Below are 10,096 nucleotides of genomic sequence, written 5' to 3'. Positions count from 1 at the left end.
TTACATCGATCGGCCGCCTGGTCATTACGCACCGTGTGCGTCTTCCGCGTCCAAAGTATTAATATATTCTGTGGTTTATGTACATTTTTTTTAAAACATATTGTTTCAGTTAATTGGTATTTAATTCAGGCCAGATTAGGTATTATGTAGAAATACAAAAACCAGTAGCAGTATAGTCATAGACCAAGACTTCGATGGCAGTTTTGACATATGACTTAATGAGTGTACCTACGGAACAGTGACGTCCTTAGACAAATTGCCGCCCCTAGGCAGCGCACAAAATGCCGCCCCATTTTTTTTATACATAATTTTTTTATCATCCTTTCATGACCCCAATATCTAAGAAATGTGTTGTATGAATACATTACTAACAAAATATATACTTACCACTTAATCTAATTTAAATGCCATCTCTACTTCAATAAATAATATTGCGAGTCGATGGTTTCAGATACATTAAAAAATACATCTGATAACTTTCAAAATTCGCAAGTGACTAGCAAACATATTTGGATAAATTAATTAGATAAGTACCTACCTATGTACAGTAAAAACGAAACAATGATGTTGTTGATCGATAGTGTGCGTGCGTATGGGGAGTCGTAATAAATACCTGACGGCCGATGACCGCGTATTCGTACATATATATACGCATAACACCTATAATTCAAATATAATTCACAATCTGCACGTGTCACATTGCTAGTCATTAAAGACGTGACGTCTAAGGACAACGGAAGTAAACTAGACATCCATCAAGAACCCGACAAAAAAAATAACGTTAAACCTTTCGAGTGAGCTGAATTTTTTAATGGAAAAATATTTACGTTATTATTAAAATAAGTACCTACCTATTTCTATATCTAATATCAAATGATTCTCCTCGATTTGCCGCCCTTCGAGTAACTGCCGCCCCCAAGTGACGCTCAATCTGCCTACCCCCACGGGACGTCACTGCTACGGAATGTCTTCAAATATTGAATGAGCGTTCTACGTAAATATTGTGAATATCACATTGTGTGACACGTGTTTAATTTTATCTCATAATATTTATTCACACTCGTAGCTTCTTACAACCTCATCCAGAAGATGATACACTTCCCATTATTTTTGTGATCCCTGTTATTTAATTCAATCTGAGTAATAATTTGTAGAATCGATTTTAATCGCACATTCCTACGTAGAGTGTTGTCATTTTGACTCGCTCATGTCATGTTATGATATACATTCGCAATAATTATTGCAAAGTTAACACTACATGGGTACTATTATCACGATTGCACAGTTTGTATTTATCGTTGAAAATAGTTGTTTTGCTTCGAACACGTGTAGGAAATGAATGGGGTACAATGGATACAAAAACATTCTTAGCAAAGAAATACGACGCATTTATAATGGTAATTTTAATTAAGCCGGCTCTAAATGAAAAATAAATCGTGATTGATTATGATTGAGGTGTGTTTACTATTTTCAAATATTAGGTACCTATAAATAACAGTCGCATCGAAGTTATGTCACTTGCATTTTACTCAGTTACCTATATGTAAACATTACTAATGTATTAATAGTGTTATCTTACCGTATTCATTAGCTACCTAAAACAGGTATTTACCACAACAAATTCAAAAGGCGACACAAATAATCTCAATACATTGCATTATCCATCCTAATACTTTGTCAATAACAATTAAATTTAAATTAATGAAATTGGATAATAATATCTCATACTACATCATTAAGGACATTAGTGTCGCACAAAAATTTAATAAATACTAAAAAATTTTGCGTTTTATTAAATTAATCCTATTAATCATTACATTTCAACTGTGCTCTATTCTCTGTGCCTACGTCATAATACATATGATTATTGATTATATTATATACGTATGACCACTATACAAACAATATTATCGTAATTTTACTGCGGTGCCTTCATTAGAGTCATAAACAAATCATAAGATGAGGCATAAGGCACGTCAAACCCCAGGGGATCCCTTCACTTCAGATTGGGAGCCGAAGGCTTTGAGCACGGTTCTCATACCGCATTATCTGGCTAGAGATTTGAAAGACAATACTTCACAAACCTTGGCATAATAATTTCACTTGGTTTTTATTGCTTTTGGGGTAAAATGCCACCCACTTTTAATGGGACATCTCTAAATCATCCTACATGACAAAGACCTGGCGAAAAGGGAACAATTTGTGCCGTTTTTGACACAATATTTACAACACAGACGGATGAGTCATGCCTTTTTTTAAAACCTTTTCAAATAAAAATAAATAATACAGCAAGGAACTGTTCTGTCTAATAAACCCATAGCATAGGCCAGGGTTGGCGAACCTTTTTATGTACGCGTGCCAAAATTTCCGAAATATTATTTTTCAACTGTCTGACGTGCCGAGCAGTTTTCATGAGGAAAACTAGTTTTTAAAAATTCTATTAAAAAAATGATGATGTTCTAGCTACCACTCTGACGAATAGAACGTAGCGCACGTATAATAGCTTTATCACTTTTTTCAGTTACGCCATACATTTTGGCCCACCAATTTTGAAACTGTCTGCCGGAATTATTACTACTAGCTTCACCAAGTTTTTGTTTGTTAATGTATTCATTAGTTTAGTTCTTATCGCACAAATCGTTATGAGAATTGCTCCGATCAGATTAGATTAGACATTCTCTCACTACAGTGGTCTCAAACATCGTAAATCGATCAAAATTAAAGGTTCGTAGCGTGACATCCTCCGCCGCCTGATGAGGATAGTATGATAACGTATGATAACGATAATATTTGACGCAAAAATTCTAAGGACCGACCTATGCAATTATATATTTACATTAAACATAATGCTTATTCTTGAGTATTTGTCTGCTTTTTCTATAGTTACGAGTACAATGCGATTTGTCATTTATTATTATTTTTTCTCTCTTCAAACGCGTGCCGTGCAAAATCATCTCGTGTGCCACCAGTGGCACGCGTGCCATAGGTTCGCCACCCTTGGCATAGGCCATACATAGATAGACAGAAGAGAAACAAACCCAATAGGGACATTAAATTCAACGGGGCACAGCATGACAAAGTCTTGAATAAAAATAACATAATACAAAATACGCCAATGTAATATTGACATATTCATATTATATACAAAACAAGCGGCTCTCAACAGCTAAATTGTAGTATTTCAGTAGATATATTATTATATTTTAACATGGTTTTTGAATTGAGATTTGATTGTTTGTGAAACAGTGGTTAGTAACGGGCGGGCTGCATGCGGTCCAAACAGGAACAAAAAATAAAGTAAATGGGTTAATTTCTGGGTGTGGCCGTAAGAAGGTACGATTCTGGACTGTGAATAAATATTATGATGCACGTGTTAAACTTTAGTTACAGAATAATATTATTTTTTATAAATTTCTCAATAGTTACGTACTGCATTATAATTTGCATTCATTTTTGTCATTTTAACGAAACGCGCACTACATACTTCCCTTATGTTTGTGTTCCCTGGATGGTTCTTCTGAAGAAGTCGTGTTGTGTCGACAGCAGCTGTTGTGAACTTGGTCCGCACATGCTCGCTCGAGTAGGAAGCCGGCCTGGTTTTTACACGTACACTGTCGGATCCTTTATTATCAATACTTAAGGCTATACTTCAGTTGAAGTAAGGTCTAAAAAGATCGTGACTAGGCGACGCGCGGATTGTGCAAATGACGCGTGCCGAACGAAATATAATTTGTCATAAAAATTCAACATGTGTCCATTTAATGTTATGTTTATTGTTATATTAGTAGGTAATAATAATAGTATATGCATTGACATGTTTTCTTTTTCAAGTAGGTACATACGTAAAGTTTTTTAGTCATATTTACACGATTTAAGAATATATTCCTCCGACGCCATGACAAAACAAATTGACGTGCTCACACCTTGACTATCGCCCTCCGATTGGCGAAGAGTGCGAAATTTCGTCACACCTACTGTTGAAAATTATTTGCCGTTTCACTGATGTATGCTCGAAGATTTGTTACAAAGTTAGGTTTACCCAAATATGTTGCATATTAAAGGTCGGTCGCACATAGAAACTCGTCTCGACTGCAACACGTCAAATTTGTCGATGTCATTGTATTATCATTCACAAAACACAATGTAACTTGATGTACTGTCGCACATAGTGGTTGGTAGAAATCCATCTGTTTGGCGCAGGTAGAATAGCAAAACGTCGCATTGGCGTATGTGCAAAACCTGCTTTTTCATTCGTTTCAGGTAGCCGTGTGACGTCACTGTCTTTGCATGGTCTCGCCTGTGTGCATAATACGTGCGAAGAGGGTTGTAATATTGACGTTGGCTTTGATTTATGTCAATATCCCAATCGAGACGATCTTCTATGTGCAACCAGACTTGAGCCTCATTATCATAATATGCAATAGATAAACAATATTATGTTGACATTTAAAAAATGTTCAATGAAAGTTAGTGGCAAGGGAAAACTTATATTTTAATATGCAACACTATCAGAACTTAAAAAAAAAATAGATGATAATGAAAGGCTATTATTTTACTGTTATCCAACTAACAACGTATTTTTTATATAAGCTCTATTATGCATTGTACTATTTTAACTGTAACTTACTGCTTTCTGTAAAAAGAAACGTTAGCTTATGAGCATTTTTTTAGTTCGAAAATAATGATAATGCACATCGAACAGTGACAATACGTACATTATCAAACTACGAAGTAATAAAATAAAAATACTAAAAGTAAAAACATTTAATGACCATCATAATAGGCGTACTTATACTTTCAAGTCTCAAGTATAGTTTTGAAATGGAAAGAGTCCAATAAAACTATTCTCTACGTTGCCATGGCCGTTCACAATAAATCAATTTAAAGAAAAGAAAACGAAGGACGTTGCATCTTCAGCAGACAAACATTAAAATATTATGCACGCTCGATTGTCTCGACAGCTCTTTGTTTCAAGATTTGGGATCGCAAAAAATATAACCAATACTCAATGATAAAAGTATATTCCTTAGTAACCTAATGACATGATTCATGGTCGTAGCATGACACATTGTGTTCAATATTATTAGTTACCTTTATTCAACTCAGTGTTGTTGATTCTGAAGTAGGTAGGTGCCTACTTGTTATAATATGCACAAAAACGTTCTGTCAGTAGATAAATAAAACTGTAGGTAAAACTAACTAAAGACGGTTAAATTTTATTAGGTTATCTGTAAAATTTAAAACATTGAAAAAGTTGACAGAAAACGAAATAAGCAATTAATACCTATAGTTTTATTTGGTAATCAGCGCGGTTCAATTCAGGGGTGAATGAAGGCCACGCCAAGCTTATTATTCATATCTATCGTGTGTGGTGCATCTATACGTACTTACCTAATTTCATAAAACTTAACTAGTAGATTAGTAGGTAGTAGTCAGGCAACCAATCTCTAGTGTGGAAGAATATGGGATAAACAGTTTAAATACGTGTCAAGAATAATACGCTTGTTCTTCGCTCTGACAACTGCTCTCGGTTTATGCACTGACGCTCATTAAATATTGGTGTATTTGAAGGCTGTAACACACACTACTGCACGTCTATAATGTGTGGCTTATTTTTCTAGGACATTTACCTATACATTCAAAGCCCTGGGTCAAAATGTAGTGTATAGCCTATCTGAAATATACCTACCTATTTATTAATCAATTAATCTTTTCGGTGGTTGTAACTTTTGGCGAGAGCATTTGAAAGTCGCCCATACAGACTACAGCTCCAAACCCTACTTATATGAATTCAGTAAGTAGGTACCTACTTCGTATTATCCGTTGGTGCAAATGCTGCCACGAGCTCATTCATCGATTTATTACTCTGTTCTGTGGTAGTAGTTAACCTTTTTTTTGTGCCCTAAAGCCTAGATAGGCAGTAGTCATACACCTCGGTATAATGAACCTATCGCCATTATTATATTATTATTATTTCCACTGTGTGGATGGAGTTGGCAACTAAAATACAGCTTATTATGAAAGTTTTAACTACGTTGACAACCTTTTCTCTGTGCGAACAAGCCTTTAATTTTTTAATGTTTTGTTTTCCACTTTTAGCTATTAAATTTGGTATAACGGAATAAATAAAATACATATATATAATAGATTAATATTTTATAACCATATTCATGATTAGGTAAGGTTAGGTTTAAGTATTTACAGTTTTTAGAGGTGACTAAACCTAAGCAATATTCAGACGCACGCACAGAAAAATGTTATGAGGGGTCTATTTCGAAAAATATCCATAATAATTTATTATCTACTGTCTTTTACGGGCGATGTTAATAAAATTTAGCAGGTATCACTGACGCATTTTATTACGTAAAATGTAGATCATCTTGTCACTTACTCACCATGCAATTTTCCGGGTACTTTCCCCATATCCAGATGCCGAGAGTAAAGGGGGAAAGTCGTTGAGAAGGCTGTTCGATAATCGATACGAACACAAAATTAATGGGAACTGGCTTACTCTACTGGGTGTGGTAGGTATAACAGGCTAAATATTTCGAGTGAGGACAAATACCTATGGGATTAACTTAAACATGTGTGAAAGAATATGATATTTTCAATAGCTAATAATATGTATTTTAACGTGCTTTCGATCTTTGGGAACAGTTGACGCGGTTTTTTTTACTTGTGTTTTAAACCAGTGCTCCGCAACCTTTTCTCACCCATGGCACACCAAAGGTATTCCCAGAATTCCACGGCACACCACAGGTAAAACAATTTATACATCAAAATATGGACCCCACGTGCTGAAGCGGGCCCCTACTTATCGCTAAGGTTAAAGACAGTGTGATACTCGAAAGTTAGGTAGTGTTTTTCAAATGGTGTTCGAGGTAAAATTAATGGTATTTATTGTATGTTTAGCTATTTTTTTTATTTAGTAATACAAACACTCCCAATCGCATATTTAAAAATATTACTATCAGCGTCCCTTGAGCCTGGCCCCCCAGACTGGAGCTCTGACGAAAGAGAAACCCGAAATTCTTATCACCCGTCAAGTATGACGGGTCTAGGACGATTTGGCACCGCGAACTGGCCTCCGCCGATTGGCCTCCGGTAATTGGCCGCCGGTACAATCGGACGCCGGCCCAATTGGACGCCGACCCAATTCGACGCTGACCCAACTGGCCTCCGGGAGATTGGACGCCGCACAGTTGAATTAAATGCGCAAAGGAATAGATGTACGTTACGATTTATTGGAGTAAATAAGCAAGTCAGTTTAATATGCTTCTATCTTCTCAGTAGGTGTACCTTATACATTTCGCGCTTGACACATTTTTAATATAGATTGAGAAAAATTATTATGCCTGATGTTGTTTATTAAAAGAAAATAATTCTTCCCTCGCTAAAACTTAAAGATGTGCATAATCAATTAATTTATTGTCTATACATGGGTACTTATTTATATTTGCAACAAATATTTAAAATAATGTTAGATGTTAGAATGAAAATTACATTATATTTCAGCGTTTTATCGACTTAATATTATAATAAAGCTTAAACATGTATATTATTATGCATAAATGCGTATTTTAAGATAGTATGAAATTACAAACAAAATATTAAGTAAATTATCTGCTAAGTATAAATGTTTTTCAGTAGTTTGATTGATAAACTACTTAGGTACTGGATGCCGGATAAAATCCCGAAGGCCGAAATCCCGAATGCTGAAATCCCGAATGGCCGAAATCCCGAAAAATGAAAAAATACAAACATCAATAATTGCGCAATTTTTGCAAGAGAGACAAAAACCCATTTTTTGTGGAAATATAAAAAATGTAAAATACAAACATCAATAATTGCGCAATCGTGGCCGCAATTTTTGTAAGAGAGAAAAATCCCATTTTTTCGGAAAATGGGTTTTTCTGATTGCGCAATTTTTTTCAGGAGAGACCATTTTGTAGAACGAATGGATTTTGTGCATCTCACAAAAATTGCGCAATTCACGATTGCGCAATTATCGATGTTTGTATTTTACATTTTTTTTATATTTCCACAAAAAATGGGTTTTTGTGTCTCTTGCAAAAATTGCGGTCACGATTGCGCAATTATTGATGTTTGTATTTTACATTTTTTATATTTCCACAAAAAATGGGTTTTTGTCTCTCTTGCAAAAATTGCACAATTATTGATGTTTGTATTTTTTCATTTTTCAGGATTTCGGCCATTCGGGATTTCAGCATTCGGGATTTCGGCCTTCGGGATTTCATCCGGCATCCAGTACCTAAGTAATTTATCAATCAAACTACTGAAACATTTATACTTAGTAGATAATTTACCTAATATTTTGTTTGTAATTTCATACTATCTTAAAATACGCATTTATGCATAATAATATACATGTTTAAGCTTTATTATAATATTAAGTCGATAAAACGCTGAAATATAATGTAATTTTCATTCTAACATCTAACATTATTTTAAATATTTGTTGCAAATATAAATAAGTACCCATGTATAGACAATAAATTAATTGATTATGCACATCTTTAAGTTTTAGCGAGGGAAGAATTATTTTCTTTTAATAAACATCATCAGGCATAATAATTTTTCTCAATCTATATTAAAAATGTGTCAAGCGCGAAATGTATAAGGTAGGTACACCTACTGAGAAGATAGAAGCATATTAAACTGACTTGCTTATTTACTCCAACAAATCGTAACGTACGTCTATTCCTTTGCGCATTTAATTCAACTGTGCGGCGTCCAATCTCCCGGAGGCCAGTTGGGTCGGCGTCGAATTGGGTCGGCGTCCAATTGGGCCGGCGTCCGATTGTACCGGCGGCCAATTACCGGAGGCCAATCGGCGGAGGCCAGTTCGCGGTGCCAAATCGTCCCATTCCCAGTATGACTGCTTATCATTTTTAATTATAGCTTAAGTTGAAAAAAGTTGCTCACATAGGTATATGTCGTATAAAATGGGAGCTGAACTGCGATAACCTTGTCGGAAATCCGAGGATATTCTTTATTAACCGAAATCCAGAAAATACCCAATGGAACATCGGCGAAATTCATTTTTAGCGTCACGTCGTTCCTCAATTCAACAAAATTCTTCACGAATATAATTATAGTGCTTCTATAGAATTTCCGGCATTGGTTGCAAAAGAGTTTCGAATCCAGTCGTATTGATTGTATGAAAGAAATGATGAAATTTCTTTTGCAGCAAAGTTATAAGTTTTTGGGCCGGACCCAAAATTCATTACTTGTTTTCAATGGTAGTGAATTTATTTAATATCCCTATGGTAGTGAAGCATATCAATATATTTTCATTCTGACCTTGCATTTTTTTATTAACTTTATTCGGGTGCTCAAATATATTACAAGCCATGCACGAAAATTTGGCCATTAAGTAAGTATTGTATACTATACAAAATTATTTGCATTTTTTGACACAATGCGCCACGGCACTCCTAGCATCGTCTCACGGCACACCGGTTGCGGAGCACTGTTTTAAACAACCCTGCTTCAGAAATTTGGTCCATATTATGGGTTTTACATGACAGTGATATTTAATTGACATACTTACTTTTTTTTTTTGTTCCTGGGGGGTGTTCGGACACGAAAACTCTCCCCACTTTTGTGCGCACCTGACAATGTTTAATGGTTATTTGTTGCTTTTCGCAAAACACATAAACTTACGATTAAACCATCTCAGTTAAAAGTTCCATTAGAATTAGACAAAGATATTTAACGTTAAATGTATGACGCATCAATTATAATGTTTTATGGTAAAATTTCTAACCTCTCTATGGGGTCAATGGAAATATGAATGGAAGATATTAATCTTGTAACTCGTCAAGTCGTTTGAGGAGATATTATTACAATGGTTTTTTTCATAATAGGTATTATGAATACAATAATATGTATGTATACATACCAAACTACTTTTATAATATTCTTCAAAAACCATGATCTATGATTAAAATTAGTGTACGATTATAGTAATTTTATTTTTAAAAAGCCAAATACTATTTTAATGTATATTTTAGAAATTACAGACACTCGCATTCATGGAAAATTTCATTATTAAATTAGTCACGATGGCAAA

This window comes from Rhyacophila brunnea, unplaced genomic scaffold (assembly GCF_057557595.1).
Source record: "Rhyacophila brunnea isolate RB1 unplaced genomic scaffold, BYU_Rbru_1.0 scaffold_6, whole genome shotgun sequence".
NCBI lineage: Eukaryota > Metazoa > Arthropoda > Insecta > Trichoptera > Rhyacophilidae > Rhyacophila > Rhyacophila brunnea.
The sequence above is the reverse complement of the archived record's forward strand: the minus strand, read 5'-3'. Positions refer to the sequence as shown.